The sequence below is a fragment of the Tamandua tetradactyla genome, chromosome 4, assembly GCF_023851605.1.
Source record: "Tamandua tetradactyla isolate mTamTet1 chromosome 4, mTamTet1.pri, whole genome shotgun sequence".
Taxonomy (NCBI): domain Eukaryota; kingdom Metazoa; phylum Chordata; class Mammalia; order Pilosa; family Myrmecophagidae; genus Tamandua; species Tamandua tetradactyla.
Window position 1 is genome coordinate 31,281,069 of NC_135330.1, and position 19,514 is coordinate 31,300,582.

Genomic DNA, 19,514 nt, shown 5'->3' on the forward strand with positions numbered 1-19,514 from the left:
CAGCAGTCAAGTTAGTGAGAGACAATGGATAGGGAAAAGTTCTTTTTTTTAAACAAAAAAAATTATTTTGTGATTGTTTTCCTTGTCAATCTTCTCCAGCCATGTGAACATCTGAGTAAAATTTACCATTTATATATATATATATCTTTTTTTTTCTTTTTTTGCATGGGCATCACTGGGAATTGAACCCAGGTCTCCGGCATGGCAGGCAAGAACTCTGCCACTGAGCTATCATTGCACCACCCTAATATATTTTTTAAAAAGGCCTTTTTTAGAAAAAAAGAAAGAGAAAAGAGAAAAAAAGAGTATAGTTCTTGGACTGTCTGAAAATTTTTTTAATGGCTATGCATGTGGCATATGGGTGTCCATGGATGGAGGATATTGCTGTAGGGGAGACTGGTTGATTAGTATATACACAAGTGAATGCATGTGTTGATGGGGGTACCTGTGTGTGTCACAGAAAGAAGAGAGGAAGAGAGATTAAATGACCAGTAAAACAGAACTCCCAGGGAGTTATCTCACTGCCCCCTCTTTTCTTCCCAGGTGTGAGGTCTAACACATCCTAATCCCAGGATTTCCCACTGTACAAAGAGTAGTCTAAAAATTCTTGCTCACAAGGGAGAACTGCAGGACAAAAACCTGCTAAAGGGGGGTCCTCATTGCCTACACTGCTGCTAGCATCACTGCTGCTGAAGAATTTCCCAGAACATGCTCCAAGTGCAATGTGTAGGCATGACAACCCCTATTTTACTCACACAAAAGTCACCACATAAATACTAAGCATCTCATTCTCTACCTGTGGTACATCTTAGCTGGTATAAAAGTAACTGGGAAACAATGAGAGGATGGTCATGTCTACCTGCCCAAGATTCTTTTAGCTTTATTGTGGCATAGAAAAGAATCTGGTATAATGTTTAATCATTGAACTACCTTTCATGCTATAAGAACCTGAAATCCTTGGAAGAGAAGCAATCTAGGGCATTTCTTTCTCCACAACTTCCCTGCAGGCTTCTAGGATAGAAACACAGTGTAATGGGATGGCCTAGAAGCAAACGCAGTTACTGGCTGCTGTCTATTTCCACTTAAGTTTCTGCCTCACTTTGGGGAGTTTGTACCAAGCTCTTCACCTGCAGGAAATGGAACCGGCAGTTGTCATCTGCTTCAACGGAAGTGTTGAGAAGTCCCAGAGAAGGGTGCTTTTGGAGGAAAGGGGGCTGAGGATGGTGGGAAGGCTTTGATAGCTTCCAGGGATGACATTTGTAAAGGTGTGTCTGTCTACATGTAGGAGTGGGTGGACAGAGTCTTTTACCCACAAGTCAAAGGCATACTTCCTAGGTAGCAAACTGCCAACTACTTTACACAGCAACTTTCAAGTGTGGAAGAAAGCCGTTGAGGTTGTATTTTGCATGAAGTCAGCAGTGTGGGGCCTCAGTCACATGAACACAATTTGCCTAATGGGAATTGAATCAGTACACATAGGCTTGTGTCCCCACCAGGTCAGTCCCACAGTTATACTGAGGGAGAAGAAACTCAGGCATCAGTCTCTGAATCATAGACCAGAATAGGGGGAAAGCATATCTATGGAATGTTTAGGAAAGAGGTGCATCTCCTTATTTCAGAATCCCTGTCTTGGGATGACTTCAGGCAGATGATAGCGTGATATATTATAGTTTTAGATATATATTCATCTAGTTACAAGCAATTCCCTCTTCAAGGGATTTGATTACTGAAGGTTTAAACCATGAAGCTGAGTCTACGGCCTCCATACTAAACATTGGTATATATTTGAGTGTCCTTCTGTAAGCAGATGCAAGTACCATATTGATAGAAGGCCTGAAAATATGATTAATTACAATAGTAGAAATGCCCACTTTGGCCTATCCATCTGATAACTGTGATGGACACTTGAATCCATCATCTTGGAACAGTGATGGGGTGTCTGGTATAGAACAGCTTGGGGCAAATCAGCAGAGCCAAGATTTTGCTTCGAGAAGGCAGGTGGAAGAGGGGAGATGGAGCAGAGGGTAGGCAGGATTCCTTATGGTGCCTTTAATGGCTTGAACCATGAATTCAGCATGGAGTTCTCAGAAAGCTAGGATGAGAAATGGCATGTCAAGAAAAAGTCTTACCCAGTTGAAACTGTCACCTTAAAAGTCTATAATAATCAGAATATGTGAACCACCTATTCTTAGACACAGTCGCAAATAATTCTCATCAATTAGTACTGGTCGTCAATGTTAGGGAACTTATTGTGGAATTAAGAGACAGGTCACAATTCTGTTACATGCATTAGATAATAACAATCAGAAATTCAAGCCTTAATTGTGACCTCCAAGAACTAATGCATTAAATGTTAATCAGCCTAGCTTGATACTAATGTCTCTAATACTAAATAATATATTTAATAACTGCTGCTAATAATATAATGCTATGCTATGCAAGCATACTCATGCATCAACAGCCAAAAGCATAAATGACTGCTTCAAATACTGGGCATCAAAATAGTTCATATATAGTTCTTGGCTTCTTTTCAAAACTATGAAAATACTGGTCATGATGGGCAGAGCTGCCTTGAATAGTTGAAATATGTTGCCTACATGATGTCCTGCCCCAAAATACCATATCCAAAGTCTACAATTTCACCACATAGGTCTATTTAACTTGGATTTCCAGGTAGTCTTTTGCCATTTTAATCTGTTTGAAAATTAAAGTGCCCTTAAGAAGAAATAGGTTTTGTATATTAACCCATTGGCAAAAGAGAGCATTAGATTTTTGGAGTTGGAAGGTGTTTAGAGGTCACTGGGTTTAATCTACTCACTTCTGACGTGAGGCAAAAGAGGATAAATAACTTCAGATGTTAAATAACTTGTCAAAGTTTGTATATGCTAGCAGAGCTAGGAATGGCAATCTCATCTGGTTCCTTCTCCACTTCTCTTTGCCCATGGATATGGTCCTAGGGGAAGGGAACCCAGTTTAGGACTTGGGAGTGAGGGGCAGGGGGCAGGTGGAAGAGAGAAGACAATTTTCCCAGAAGGGGAAGAATGCCACTAAGAGTGAGGCCATCTTCACAAATTTTCCCTGTGATTGGTTCTAGCAAAAATATTCAGCTACTCAGACAGGTGAAAGGAAACACCTGAGCTTTAAGCATAGGGTACTTACCCATACACCTTGGCTGGTTGTAGAGGTATAAACATGCTGGTTTTCCTAATGACCCTATCAGCTCAAACATTTTGTCTCCAATTTCTTGATGTTTTCTATAAACCACCAATTTAGAGAATTCAAATATCTTTAGAAATCTGATACCTTCTGCAAAGCATTTTCCTCAAGAAGGCCAGAGGGCACCGGGTAGCTCCAGCACACAAAAACCTTGGGTTGCACAGTAACTGCGGTATAACCTTGATCTAAGGCCATGACTGAGAAGAGCAGTGCAAGAGTCCTTGTGTCTTCCAGCCTAGAGCAAGAGAATATTGTCTAAAGAGTCATCCAAGAGAAAACTAAGGCCTGAAACTCCTGGCCTGATTTCCTCCTCTCAAAAGAAGATACACTGGGTATGTCCAGAAGGAAGGGTAGGTTGGAAAATTTTGCGATGTAGGTAGTCTTTTGGCTCTAGACACCACCTTTCTTCCTGCAGACTTGGCTCTTGTCCTAGTTCTGCCAACAAACAACTCAGCAACTCTGGACAAGTCATATGCTTCTTGAGGCCTCAATTTTCTCCCCTGTGAAAGAGGGCATTGGATTTCCCAAGCAAACATTGGGAGTATTTCTAGCTGATCTTTTTCATGACATTAAAAATGAGGTGGGGCAAGAAACAGCATAGGCCATGAAGGCAGACAGATCTGGATTTGCCTATTGGAACTGCCACTTATGATTTAAGTGACCTTAATTCTTGATTTGTCTCCTAAATCTGTAGCCCAACTGATTCATCCCTGCCTCCCTAAGATTTCTCTTCCTCTCCTCTTTCTGAACATTCACCTCCCTGCATACTTTTGCTCCTTACTCTCCACCTTTCAGAATATATGTATTCCTTCAATTCCTTAAAAAACAATCCTATTGATTCTCTCCCTTCTTTCCTTCCTTCCTTCCTTTATAAAGTGCTAGTCACTGGGCTAGATGCAGGATATTCAAAACTATATGAAACATGTATCCCCTACCATAAAGAATTATACAATATAATGGGGGGAGTGCATAAATATATCAGAGTGGTACATTCTCTAGTAGAGATGCGCAAAGCATTGACAGAGCAGAGAAAAAGCAACTCTCTGGAAGAAACACTGATGACATTTGCTATGAACCTTCTAATAACTGTGGGGGCAATACCACAGGTCTTCAGTTGTTTTGTATCTCAGTGGGGTAAAGACCTAACATACAACACGTGCGTCCCTCCTCAGTGACCAGAGCATAACAACGGCAGCAGCAGAGTTCCACTGAAGGTGGACCCTATGTCTGGTAGGTGCCCTGACTTCTGGTTCCTAGGTGTCACATCAACGCCTTGTTAGTCAGTCCAAGGGACTGCCATAGTAGATCGCTCCAGAAGATGAGAAGACTTCACATTTGGAGAACACAGTGCTACTGAGACCAAATGTGTTGGCACGGATGTGGAGCACAAAATTTATCGGCAGATTTAGATTCAGCAGGTCTGGTTGGGGTTGAACTCTACAGTTCTAATAAACCCCCATGCAAGGCTGATGCTGCTAGCCGTGGACCACACTTAGAAGATAACAATATGTCTGTTATCTTCCTACAGTGCTCAGGATTCTAAATCAGGAGTCTTCCAGGGAGTACAGAGGCCAAAGAAACTAAAGGGTCGATCACAGCTTCCTCTGGGGACTTCACTTATGAAAACCTCGGCCAATTAGGAGCCAGATGGCTGACCCACATATATCAAGCAAGTAGGAAATACAGAAGGAGAGAAAAAAGAAAAAGAGAAATGACACTTTACTAAATCAAAATTCTGAGGACTCTGAGCTAGCTTACCGATGAATGTGTGTTTACAGATAAGCAGCCCTATGGACCAGCAGCATCACGCTGGCTGTGTAAAGGTCTTTTCCCCAAAGCCTATCAGAGTAAATCAGAAGTGGGACAAGGAGTACCTGTCACTCTGCAGAAACACACATACATCAGGCAAGGTGATTAAATCCACACCAGCAACATGCAAGCATCCAGAGTTCCTAGATGTTTGACTGCTGAGGTGCCACATACCACTAGGCACCTACCTACTAAACGAAATGAATTATTTTTGTTTCCTGTACTGTCCTTCTCTCTGCCAACTTGTGCTGATCACCACCCTTGCATTATCAATAAAAACAACCCCCCAAATTTATGTCAGGTCATTCTTCCAAGGATCTCAGAACTCAGAAGCATTAATCAATCAAAAATATTTATTGACCCTTTCAGCCAGCAGCTTTGGGGAATAAAGCAAACATGTATTTAGTATGTAGGCTCCCTTAATTCAAAAGGTTTGTAGATGACTTTGAAAATAAAATTTACTGGGAGCCTTTACATCTAAGTGAAAGTAGAAGCCACATATAGTATGCTTTATGGAGTCAGGCTACCTTCGTTGAAATCTCAGCTTTGCCCCATAAATGTTGGAAAGTGGGATATAGCATTTAATCTCTTTCAGTGTCAAGTTTGTGTATCACTGAAAGAGGGATAGTAACAGTTTTTAATCTCATAATGCTGCGATGATCAAATAAGATAAAGCATATACAAAGAGCAGGACAAGACACACAGCAAATGCTCAATAAGTGTGGGCATTTTTATTGCATTAAATAGTACCTATATTTGGGGAAATGTAAAATACAGTAAAGACAGGAGAGGAGAGGAGAGAAGGGAAATGGAGAGAAGAAGGCGGAAGGGAGGGGTAAGAAGGAGGGAGAAGAGAAATCCATGTTACTTGCAGACGTAAATTTCTTCCTGGAAACAGAGGAATTTATCATCTGGGCTCTTACATAAGGGTCATTGGATAATATAATGGGAAAGGTCTTCAATTACAATTTTGTGGAAGACACAGATAAGCCATTCAAATGGATATTTCTTATATAGATCCTCTATAAAAGCAGAGACTATAAAATTACAACATAACTCATCTTCAAAATGTCTGTGGCTGGCTGGGTCATGTGGTCCAAATACATTGTTTCTGATGTTATAACTTGCCAGAGTGATAAAGCTTGGAGTACCTAAGAGAATGGCTAGTTAACATGCCCATTAGACTGTCTCTTTCAAATAGCCCATCTTAAGTACACTTTTAGCAAGTACCGGTGTGCAGGCAATTCCTGGCTGAATTCTTTGATGGGGAAATACCAAGCAGGCGATCCATCTAGGCTTTTGTACACACACTTCAGTGAGGCAGAGTTTTTATTCTGTTTATAATAGAAGTATAAAATGTGGATAGGCCAAAATGTGGGGGAGAATATTGTAAACAGTGGAAGCAGTAGCATATGGTTAGGCACACAGACACAATGAGGAGTCAGTCCAACGTTCACAGTGCATGCCCAGGTCTTCTCGGCCACAGTCCTCTATTTTTTCTTCTCCTTCTTCTTTTTAAAATAATAGCTTAATTGAGATATAATCCACATAATATAATGTTCACACTTTTAAAATATACAGTTCAAAAGGCTTCAGTATATTCACAAAGCTGCTCACCAAACATCACTAATTGCAGAAGATTTTCATAACCCAAAATAGAAAACACATACCCATTAATAATCACTCCCCATCTACCTTCCCCAGCCCCTGAAAATCACTGATCTACTTTCTGTCTCTCGATTTGCCTATTCTGAACATTTCATATAAATGGAATCCTACAGTGTATGGCTTTTAGTGTCTTGTTTCTCTCACTTAGCATAATATTTTCAAGGTTCATCCATATTGTAGTATGTATCAGTACGTCATTCCTTTATATGTCTGAATACTATTTCATTTCATGGATATACCACTTTTTTAAAATCCAGTCATCATTTTGTGGACATTTGGGTTGTTTCCATTTTTGGGTTATTGAATATGCTTCCATAAACACTCATATATACATGTTTTTGCAATGAAATGTTTTCATTTTTCTTGGGTATTTGATGAGGAGTGGAGTTGCTGGGTCCTACGGTAATTCTATGTATAACTTTTTGAGGAACTGCCAGTTTCCCAAAGGAGTTGCACCATTTGCATTCCCATCAGTAATGTATGAGGGTTTTAATTTCTCCACATCCATGCCAACACATTTTATTATTCATCTTTTTTATTATAGCCATTCTAATGTTTGTGACGTAGTACCTCTTTGTGAGTTTGATTCTCATTTTCCTAATGACCAGGGATGTTTTCCATTCAAACATCTTTTTACATACTTACCGACCATTTCTTCTTTGGAGAAGTTGCTGTTCAAATCCTTTGCCTATTTTTAAATTGGGTTATTTGTCTTTTTATAACAGTTGTAATGGTTCTTTATATATTCTGCATACAAGTTCCTTAGCAAATATAGGACATTGAGTTCCTTACAGAACTCATTCTGTGGGTTATCTTTTCACTGTCCTGACTGTGTCATTTGAGCTACAAAAGTTTTTAATTTTGAAGTCCATTTTTATCTATTTTTTCTTTTGTCTCTTGTGCTATTGATGTCATGTCTAAGAAGCTATTGCCTAATCAAAAGTCAAGAAGATTTATGGCTCTGTTTTCTTCTAAGAATTTTATATTTTTTGTCCTTACATCTAAGGCCTTGATCCACTTTGAGTTAATTTTTCTATATGGTGTGAGATAGAGGTCCAACTTTCTTTTGCATGCAAATACCTAGCTGTTCTGACACCATTTGTTGAAAGATTTTTCTTTCTCCATTGAATTGTCTTGGCATTCATAAAAAATCAATTGACCATAAATGTATGGGTTTATTTTTGGACTCTTGTTTCTATCCCACTGATCTAAATGTCTATTCTTATGCCAGTACTACACTATATTGATAACTGCAAATTTTGAAATGAGAAGTCTGAGACCTCCAACTTTGTTCTTTTTCAAGATTGTTTTAGTTATTCTGGGCTCTTCTCAGTTCCATATGAATTTTAGAATCAGCTTGTTAATTTCCACAAGAAATAGCAGCTAAGACTTTGTTAAGGATGTTGTTAAATCTATAGAACAATTTGAGATAATGTCTTCCAACCCATGTACATGAGATGTCTTTCTATTTATTTAGATCTTTCATTTCTTTCAAAAATGTTTTATAGTTTTCAATGTACAAGTCTTGTATTTCTTATCTTAAATGCATTCCTAACTTTTTTGATATAGTAAATGGAGTTGTTTTCTTCATTTCATTTTGGATTGTTCATTGTTTGTTATAGAAAACAATTGGTTTTTATATATTGATTTTGTGTCCTGCAACCTTACTGAACTTATTAGTTCTAATAGCTTTTTAGTGAACTTGTTTATTAGTTCTAATAGCTTTTTAGGATTTTTATATATAGGATCTTGCCATCTTTGAATAGAGATAATTTTCATTGGCTCTTCTTCAGCCAGTGCATTCTGACTCTAGCAGTCAGAATAAGGGCAGAAGGACTTCTTTCTTATGCTCTTATGAGGAATGTCTGAGAAAATTGTTTTACCAAAAAGTCAGATTGGCATATAGAAAATTACATTACTCCAAGCACTATCTGTGGGCACATAGGAGGCAAATGAAAACTAATATGATGAAAAGGTGAGGATAATCAATAATCCAGGGTGTTCAAAATTTTAGCACATAGCTGCCTCCATGGAGTATTCAGCAGATTTGAATCTGCTTTAATGAATGGGAATCCATGCTGTTGGGCCAATGTATAGCCTCCATATTTGCCACTATGGCTACTTAGTTCATGTGTTCCTTGTGTCAGCACCAGGGTGGCCATTGACAGAGACTGGCTTTCATTAACTGGCCAAGTCATTTGTCTGGTTATTTAGTCCCTCTTTCATAGTAGATGCTTTCTTGTGGGCTTTAACATACAATTAAAAAAAAAACTTTCATACTTCTTGACCATTTCCATGCATCTATCCACAAGCCTCTTTCTCAGATCTCCTTGTATCTGATCTTCCAATCTTTCTCCTTTCAGGCTGTTGACCAGCCAACCAGGTCATTTACCATTGCCCATGAGTTCATATATATTTTCACCTTGATCACTTCCCTTTTCACATAAAATTGATAACCATATGAACCTGACCGAAAGTTAGGCCTACTGGGAGGCTGTTCCCCAACCCTTATTCATCAGAGCCACTCCATAAATAAAGCATGGCCTTTTTCATTCTCTGTTAGCTGGCCATACATGTATCCTCATTAAGCAACAGATGTGAACTAAGGGAAAGAGGCTAATGTAAGATTGGCAATGATACAGTGCTCTGGGCCCCTTGCTTGTATAACTTACCAATGCTCTCAAGTCCTACTTGTGTCCCATCTTAGATGTATCATGTCCATTTTCAAATGGATTGCTGCAGGACTGGCTCTGCCTAATAACTGATGGCTTTGACTGAACTCAACTCACAATGGATAGCTCTGGTCACATGGTCACTTGGTGTCTTGTCTCCTCATCAGAAGCTCTGTACTCACCAGGCCCAATAGCACATTAAGAACTGCTTTATGATAAAGTATAGGTATCTGCTGAAGATAGCATAGCCATTTTCCAGAACTCCAGAAATCTATTTTTTGATGCTTCTGCTGGTGCTTGCCATAGACTCCATGTGGTGTCTTTTCCTACTACAGATGCAAAACTACATAAGGTCTTCTAGGTCATATGGCTCAGGTGACAAGGACACTTGTACCACTCACCACTTGTTGTATTCTCTTGAGTTATTTTCTGCTCTGGACCCTACTAAAGAGTCATAGTTGTTTGTGTTATCCAACAAATGGGTCAAAGTAGTATTCCCCGGAACAGAATATGCTGCCTTCCAAACCTGAGGAGCTCTACTAAGATTTTCTCTACTTTCTTAGTAATGGGAGCTGTAAGATGTAATATGTTGTCATTTACCGTGGAAGGGAAGTACTGACATGCCCCAGGACTTTGTGATCTGAAACTTCAAAGGGTTTAATATCTACCCTCTAGAGTGTATGTGCTTTGCCAAGTTGTCTAAAATATTTGCCATTTTTTGCTCATCTGGTCTGACTAGCATGATGTTGTCAATATAATGGACCTTGAGATGTTCTGTGGAATATCAGATACTCCATCACCCTTTTGACAATATTATGACAGAGGGTGAAAGTGATAATACAACCTGGGGCAAGACCATAAATGTATACTCTTGTCCATTTCACGTCAATGTGAACTGTTCCTAATCCTCCTTTCTGATGGAATGGAAAATAATGAATTCATCAGATCAATGGTCACTAAGAATGTGCTGGAGGCTGTGTTAATCTGTTAGTAAAATAACATTCAACACAACAGCTGCAATTGGGGCCAATATTTGATTAAGTTTGCAGTTGCCCACTGTAGCCATCAAGGAAACAGAACTGACAGGAGATATCTGTAAATATGAGATTTTATAAAAATGTCTTACAAACTGTGAGGATGCATGAGTCCAAATTCCACAGGACAGGCCATGAGCTGGCAATTCCAAGAAGGTCTTCAATGAATTCCCCAGGAGAGGTTGGATGGCTGAAGTGGAGAGAGATTCTTTTGACCTCTCCTATAAAGCCCTCAACTGATTAGATTAAACATCGGTCATTGCAGAAGGCACCTAGAATTTCGGGATTCCATTTGTTACCTGATCCAATACAACTCTACTCTAACAGGTATCCATTGTGGCATATTTGGTCCCTGGGCATCAGTGTAGAGTCAGACATTGGACACTGTATCCAGCTATCATTAAAAAGTCTGGGTATTACTTTTTCCCCAAATGCACTATTTGAGTGTTTTGTTTTGCTAAAACTGCCCGAATACAATACACGGGAAATGGGTTGCTTTTACAATGGGGATTTACTAATTTGCAATTTACAGTTCTAAAGTCATGAAATGTTCAAATTAAGGAACCAATACGGGTTTACTTTCTCTGAGGAAAGGCTACTGGCATCTGGGACACCTCAGTCACATGGGAAATCACATGGCCAGTATCTGCTGATCCATCTCTCTCAGCTTCTGTGGTTCCTCTCTCTCAGCTCCTCCAGGGGCTTTTTCTCTCCAACCTGTCTCTGCTTTTCCTGCCTTTTATCCTCTCATACAGGACTCCAGCAAAAGGATTAAAACCCACCTTGAATGGGGTAGATCACATCTCAATTAAAATAACCTAACTAAAAGTCCCATCCACAATAGGTCTGTATCCACAGGAATGGATTAAGAGAACATGGCCTTTTCTGGGATATATAACAGTTTCAAGCCTGCACATTGAATAAATGGCTACAGTCCTTTGGGGGAAGGACTAGAGGAATTTCAGCTGAATGCAATTTTTATGGAGTTGCTAGATTCCTCTTTATAGAGAACTAGTCTCTTTTTCTGGCTCTAGTGGCCTGAGTCTGAGAAGTAGCGCAGATCAGGAAATTTGAAAAAAGACAGAAATTTTAATTTGGAAGGCTTCTCTTTGCCTTCTTCTCATCCGTCCTTGATAACTTTATTGGCTGCCCATCTAACTTGCCTCTATAAACACCAAGTTCTATTAACATCTCCATAGCTCTCTGAAGCTCAGCTCTCACCCCCACTCCAAGTAGCTGCTTGAATTTTGCCATACATTGTGATAATTGCAGCTACCTTGCTTCATTGCAATCACTGCAACTATTTTACTTCTAAGGGTTGAGTGCCTCTATCTGGGTCTTTATTGTTTGGGGATCTAATCAGGCTTATTACTATTTAAAACCCCAGTTCTGTATTAGCCTCTTTTACCATCAGCCTTGGCCTATATAGGACAGAAATTACTGTGCTGATACCACCCTTACCAAAGCATTTCTTACTGTTTTGACAATTGTAATAGCCTTCAGGCCTTCCCATAGAACATAATAAGTTGGTAAGTTTTCCAGCCTTATGTAACGTAAGCCCTCTAGTCTTCCCACTTCTTAAGAACTTTTAATCCATTCTTCTACCATCCACCATGCTGTTCTGGCATTTCTACCTCACATAGTTCGGACCTTTGCTTCCTCCACTTTCCAAGAGTCAACCTAACAACATATTGCATCCTCTCCTGAGTCCTTGCCAGAGTGTCAAATCATATGAAAAGGAGATTCCTCCCATATTAATAAACTTTTGCTTATTCAATATTGTATTCCACCCCTCTTTAGCCAGCACCTTTAGATTCAGTTCCATGCATGTGCTACCAGTTCCTGCCGGTAGATATCAACTGTATCCTTCAGATCCTCTCTCTCTGGTAGTAGGTTCAATATATTTGTGGTCTGGTTGTACTGAGATTTGACCCTTTTTATTGGTTTGGCTGCCAAGTGAGAAAGTGGGAGTAGATCTTGAAGAGAGCAAGCCTGTCTTGTAAGGTGCATGCCTTACTTGAGAACCCTACATCCTCCTCAAACAAAAGGAAGACCACTACTTTTAACAAAGGATAAGAACACTTCTGAAGGCCCAGCAAATCAAAGTTATTAACCATATCGATCCAGATAACCCCATGTCAAATTTCTGGGTCCCATTCTTTCTTTATAAGGGTCCTGACATTGACATAGGAAACTTGCTGAAACTGAGAATTCAAGATCATCTGAAGCTTCAGTGCTCTAATGATTAAGTCCTAAGTCCAGTCTTTAGCTCTGTTGGCATATTAGTTGCAAGAGATTGGAATTTTCTTAATTTCTACTAAGGTGTCCCTCTGGCTTTCATAGTTGGCTTTGAAATGGCAATTTAAAATCTCAGCCTGTCATTATTTATCTTTCACAAATCAATGATGCTCAGCAACAACGAGCAAATTCCATAGTCCTTATAATTACCATTTTCCTTAATCCTGTCAAGTGCATGAGATACTTTACCAACACATGTATCATCTTCTATGGATTTCCCATATCATTTTATCACTGGTGAAAGTTTTAAGAGTTGTGCACCATCACAGGGGCTAGCTCTACTCAGTCTAATACCAGTAATGGGGTTTGCATTGCAGGACAACCAATGATTGACCCAGCTCCAAAATCACATTTTGAAGACTGCTTCCTAAGAGCACTTCTAGATTTAAAGTTACATGCAGAAGGTTTATTGGGGAGAGATCTTGGAGTACACATCTGTTAGGAAGTGAACAAGATAGGATTAGACAGGGAGAGAAGCTGAACTGCAATGTGGTTGCTACTGAGTATCACCACAAACCATCCACTAAGCTTGGCTGGCAAGGGGGTGGGTTTGGGAAAGTGAGTGACAACCTGGTCCAATTAGCAATGGGAAGACTAACCTGATTTAGTCCTGTGCTCCATTAGCACTCCGGCTGTGGGAACTTCTGCTGACTCTGCAAACTGATAACATGGGCCTGTAATATAAGAAAGAAAAATTTAGTTTGACATTAAAACTTCTTGGCCATGACATTTTCCTAATTAATAATCACCTTGCAAATCCAGGGCATTACCCTCTAATTAATATTGCCCCTCTCATGCAGTCTACTGGCTCTCAAACCTCCAGGGTCAAGTCAGAGCACAGAACAGCATATCTTAGTCTCATAGAGAGAGAGAAAAAGAGACTGTGGCAGATTTACTAGTTGCTCCATAATCTTTTTCCCTAATTTCTCCTTGATACATGGTTTATATTTGCCAGCCTCCCTTGAAGTTTGGTACAGCCGTGTACCTGAGCTCTGGACAAAGGAATTGGGGAGAGGTAATGTAGCCCCTCCTAGACCTAGTCTGTGGACACTCCCACATGCAATTCCTCCCTACAAAGAAAGAAAATCCTCTTTCTTGTAGGAGGGGTCCTACAAGCTGAAGGGGAAGGGCTCTGAAGACATAAGGAAGGTTAGAGCATGAGGTGATAGGTAGCTGGGTCCTCAGATCTCTGCTTGGACTAGAGTTGTCCAGGAGAGTTGCTCCTCCACAGCAGACTTCTATAAAAATAAGCATTTGTTGTGTTATCTCAGTGGAATTCTGAGATTGTTTGTTACAGTAGTTGGCCTACCCTAACTAGTACAGAAACAGCAAATTAATGTGAGTCAGAGGGACCCAAAGGAACCTGAATTGTGCTTCTCACCAGCTCTAAATATGAATTACTTGGTACCTTTTTAGATTCTTAGCACCCACCCAATGACTTCACTTGTCCAGAATAATCATTTGAGAATAAACAAATGATTCATCTGAAAGTCACCTCGGTAGTGATAAGAAATAATCAGGTGATCAAAAGGAACTTGATGCAGCAAAGATTTTTAACCTCTGTGTTATTCTTTGGACACTACATGGACTTCTCATGGGGCAGAAGATGAGCTAACTTTTCCTCACCCTCTCTCGCCCCCCAATCTCCTCAAAGGGCCAACTCTGTCTGCTCCCCAAGGGAGCCTGGACACATCAACCTAAGGCAAGGAATGTGGGCTCTGGGGAAACATTCTTACACTTAACCAAACCAGCCTGACACTCTATGGTGTTCATGCTCCACCAGGTAAACTGTTCAATTCTCAATCATTTGAAGCCACCGCCAACTGCTAGATACTGATAGAGTGCTTGCTGCCCGGAATGTCAACAATTCTGCTTCTCTTCTCTGCTTTTCGTGGACCGACTTCACAGGACCCACTCAGGCTTCCTCTTAGAGCTAGAGCTCACTTCTCTTCCCCCGAGTGGTATCGAGAGCAACCCCTGGGAAAGAGCAGTGGTGCAACCATGCAGTGACTTCTTTCCGCACTCACAGCCTGGGCCCGGTGCTGTGCCACACAGTACTTTAAACTCGTCCAAGGGGGATGTCAGTTCTTGTTCTTGGGACAAACAAACAGCCTGGGTGGTGGAGAAAATGTTTTATGAATGTGAGCTCAAAGAATCATTGCATCACCCAGGAAGGTAAATACTATAACCCTGATTTCAAAAATGAAGACACTGGGCGGGCCATGGTGGCCCAGCAGGCAGAGTTCTCACCTACCATGCCGGATACCTGGGTTTGATTCCTGGTGCCTGCGCATGCAAAGAAAGAAAAAAACAAACAAACAAACAAAAACAAAGAAACTAAGAAAAGCTAAGTCACTCGAAAATCTGTCCCATTCCCAATACCCTGAGTTAGAACTTTATCATCTTTCCCCTGAACCCTTATAAACAACCTTACTTTATTTCTTTAGCCATTAGAGCCCATCCTCAGGATCTGTACTCTCAAACATAGTAGCCATAAGCCACGTGGCTACTGAGCATTTAAAATGTGGCTAGACAGAATTGAGATGTGCTGTAAGTGCAAATTGTATGTGGGATTTTGAAGACAGTACCAAAAAATTTTTAAATATCTTATTAGTATTTTAATATTGGTTACCTATGCAAATGCTTATAATGATTAAATGTTGGAGAGTTTAGGTTAAATGAAATGTTACTAAAGTTAATTTTTCTTTTTGCTTTTACATGCTTAATGTGGCAACCAGAAAATTGAAAGTTAAACATGTTGCTTGCATTTGTGGCTCACATTATCTATCAATTGGATAACGCAGTGTCCAGGGACTGACAGAGTAATCTATCTGAATCACAAAGTGAGCATGTCACCTTCCTGCTTCCCAAAGCCAACAGGACACATTCCAAGATCCTTAGCAGGGCTGAGAAGACTCTCACTTCTTACATACTCTGCTTTGAATTTTATGCTTCAAGTAAATATATCACAATTCATGCTTTCTTTCTTTTTCATCTTTGCACATCTAACCTCTGCTTTTGGATATGCTTCCTTCTACCTGAAATGCCTTTCTCTTGAGTCACCTGGAGAACACTTTCTTGTTCATCCCTTTAGACTTGATAACTCCCTTCCAGAAGCCATCCCTAGTCCTTTCTCTTAACCCGTGGCTGGGACACAAGGCAAGTAGGATCCAGAATTGAAGGAGGCACATACAAACTTATGCATAAGTAATACCTCCTTAAATTTCGTGTTCTAGATGCCACTCTTGCCTCACCCTAGTCCTGGCCCTGTATACTTTGTTGGCTGTTCTTCTCCATCCCATAATGCCTCAGGTATAGGTCTATGACTGCACTTCAGCAATGTCTTAACATTATCTAGTATGTGATTATTTGGGGAGCAGTGATGATGTCTTATTAATAATTAAATTGCCAGCAGCTTGCTTTCTACAAAAAAAAAAAAATTGATTATAACACTCTTGAAATCAAACTTTGTCCTGAGTCGTCACTCTAAGAATCCATTCTTTCACCCAATCTCTATTGAGTGTCTCCTCTGTGTATCAGGCACTATGCTATGTGCTGAGAATTCAACCATAAATAAGACATAGTCCCTATACTCACAAAGATCACAGAACCTTGTTATATGCCCTCCACTTTCCTACTTAAAACAGAAATGTCCCAATTATTTGAAACATTGACTACCTGTGCAGCCATCTGGAAAGTACAGATTCCCAGATCCCCCTGCAGTTTTCGATTCTGTAGGTCTGAAATGGGGCCAGATGTTCTGTGATTAAACTTAGAGAAACATTGAAACATTTCTCTACTTCATTCATCCATGCACTTATTTATGTGTTCGTTTGACTATAATTGAGTGCCTACTCTGTGAAACTATTTGTACTAGGGAATGTCAAGGAAGCAAAGATAAATCAGGGAAGAATAATGTCTTTTAGGGTCTGATCGCTTATGAAATGTCTCCATGTACATTTTGTTTGCTCCGGGGGTTAAGGATTATTATCTCCCTTTTAGAGATAAGACTGATTTCCCCAAGATCACACATGAGCAAGGGAATAGAATCAAGGTCAGCCAGTAGGTGGTGGGGTCTGAAATCAAGCCCGGCTTTGTCTTCCCACTTGATATGAGAATTTGCCCTGAAAAGGGCTATCTTGGGATGCAAAGGAATTTTATAGAAAGGAATTCGGGGCCAGCAGAAGGAAAGGAGAGGAAGAGAAGGGAAAGGGATCATGGAAGCCAGTGTAGAGAGAGGAGAGGAGACAAGGGCCAGCTAGATTTGGAGTGGGTGCTGGCCAGCCTGAAGGCTATTATCTGGATGTGACAGAGGCTGAAGTTAGGATCCCCCTGTCCCTGTACATGCTGGAAATCTCTGAACACCCTCCCCCCTCTTCCTCTTCCTCCGCACCTGTCTCCCCTCTCTAGCCCTCAGGAACCACACCTATCCCAACCAAGGAGGGATGTCCAGAAAAGGCCTGACTTGACAACACAGCAGCCTTTGTACCCTGTGGCACCCATTTTCCCCAGGACGGCTAGTAGAACAGAGGGCACCACCAAAACCCCCATGTCCCTCCCCAGGGCTTGCTGATTAACCCAGGCTGATGCCCCTCACAGGTGCGTGCCTAGATGGGGTGGGGCTCACTGTGTCATGTGGCAGCTGGCAACCCTCCTCCCCCCAGGTCCGCCCTCACCTCTCCCAGAGCTGCCCGGACTCTGGAGCACGGGATGTCAGTTAAGCAGACCTGACAGCTGACAGCTTTCTGGAACAGCCGGCGCACCGTTAGCTTTCCTTCTCATTTTTCCCCTTCTTCTTTTCCTCTGTTGTTGTTGCAAGACAGAAAGCCTGACTGGAATTTAAAACAAGGCTCTGGGATAAAAATATATGCTTGCCCTGTTCTCTCAGCTTCCCTCTCAGACTGGCAGCTGTCCACTTTCTCAGGGCTGAGAATAGAACACCTGCAAATTGTTAGAGGAGGGGCCTAGAGGAGGAAGGTGGGTGGACAGGCTCACCGATGCCTGAGTAGCCTTCTGTCTGGGTGTGATCTTGTCTTCAGTCAGGGCACAGAAGGGGCAAGAAAATCCTCCAGGGAGGTCACTGTAATCCTTCCTCCAGACCCAGAGGCCCCCTCAGCTCCTCTGAAGAGGTGGCAGGTCCAATCTCCTATGCCTGCCACTAATCCATCCCACTCTTGTTATCTGTTTGTTCCCCTATCACTCCCTGCTTAAGGCAGATAGATAAATAGACGGATAGATAAGGAGAGACCTAAACAGCTTAGATAAACTATCCTATTTCCATCTCCTGGTGCAATCTATCAATCCACCCTCTGTCTATTGTATTTGTGCTCTCTCTCAATCTGCCACTTCAGCCTCCATTAACCATTCATCTGTCTTCTTTTACCCTAGACTTTCCCTTCCACTCCCCATTTTCAGTGTCAAAATAAATCCAAAGCTGAGACACAATGAGGCATGTCCTTCCACCCCAGTTATCCCAGAAGGGTGGCCCTGACGGCTGACACGGGCAGCTTCCCATGACTCTCCTCGGGAAATATGCAAATACTGTTTTGAACATGCAGAGAAGAACACCAAGTGGCAGATCCCCTGGGTCAGCCCCATGTTCACAGTTTGCAAATAGAGCAAAGAAGCTTAATGTAGATGCTCTTGGGGTAAGTGGCCTGGTGAGCCAGGGCAGGGGAAGAAGAACCAAACAAGCTATTTGAATCAATAGAGTGATCTAAAATATTTGCGTATATATGAAAATCATTTTATCACTTTTCAAGTGATTTGGACTAAATGATAGCGTGAGGGAATGGGGGAAGGGCAAGGAAAAGATGGGCATTTATAAAACCCATAATCAGTAGGCTGTATTGACTTTTAAACAGTTAATTTCTTTAACTTTTCTGAACTTCATAAAATTCACTGCTGACAGCATGAGGGAGTCTTTTGAATTCCTACACTCACAATAAAAAGGGGAAACTTCATGATGTTAATTGTATGTAAATAAAAATCAGCAATTTAAAAGAGAGTGGGGGGGGCACCAGCTTCATCAAATCAAGAGTCTTTTCTGTATAACAGGCACGAAAAAAAAACAGCATAGAGCATCTTGTTTTCCCTTGGGATGACCAGACATCTAATTTTGTTTAGCCAGAAAATACAGGAAATCTCAGGCATCCCTGAGATTGTCCTTGTGAAGGCCACCACAATCCTATTCCAAAATCTAGCCCAGGATTTGAGTCACACAGCTGTTGCCTCCTGCTAATTTATTGATAAGTGTGAGCAAAAGAAGCAGTACCCATCTCTAGAAACCCATAAACAGAACACAATAAGATATGTTAAAATTGTGTTTAAAATGAAAAAAACAAGTTCTGTGATCAGTCTGGTTTCCTGCACATAAATACCCACTGTCCTTAGAATGTGCTTTGCCAGAGATGGGCAGCACCATCGCTGGCCCTGTGGACATTCGAGACGGGTGATCAGAAGAAAAGGACAGCAGAGTTCTTGGGTGCTGTACCCCATGACAGGTTTCACAATGATGGGGAACCTGCTTCCGTTTGACTTTGGAGATGGGCAGGTGACAAATGAACTGGGCATTACTGAAATACACAGAAAAGGCAGAAGTTGGACTGAAGGAAGAATGATTTCACCCTCCAGAACTAGAGAGACACTGAAAAAAGACACAAGGCTGCAGTGCAGTCAAGAGAAATAAAGCCTGGCTCATGTTCTACTTGGTCACCACTTAGTGGACATTGGCTGGCTTAGTTTTGGAAACAGGATATTTATTTACAAACCTACACTGGTGAAAGATCAGAAGATGTCAGTAAGTAATTATGAGGCT

At 41.0% G+C, this 19,514-nt stretch overlaps 1 long non-coding RNA gene across 2 annotated transcripts in view; it reads right to left on the minus strand.

Moving 5' to 3' along the window:
* The window catches only part of LOC143680675 (uncharacterized), a 47,093-nt gene extending 29,507 nt beyond the window's left edge, over positions 1-17,586 (minus strand). For both annotated transcript variants that reach the window (XR_013174115.1, XR_013174114.1), the window contains exons 1-2: positions 17,374-17,586; positions 13,297-13,371 (exon numbers count right to left, since the gene is read on the minus strand). This is a non-coding gene — a long non-coding RNA (uncharacterized LOC143680675). The remainder of the gene's footprint in view (positions 1-13,296; positions 13,372-17,373) is intronic.
* Positions 17,587-19,514: the final 1,928 nt, after the last annotated feature.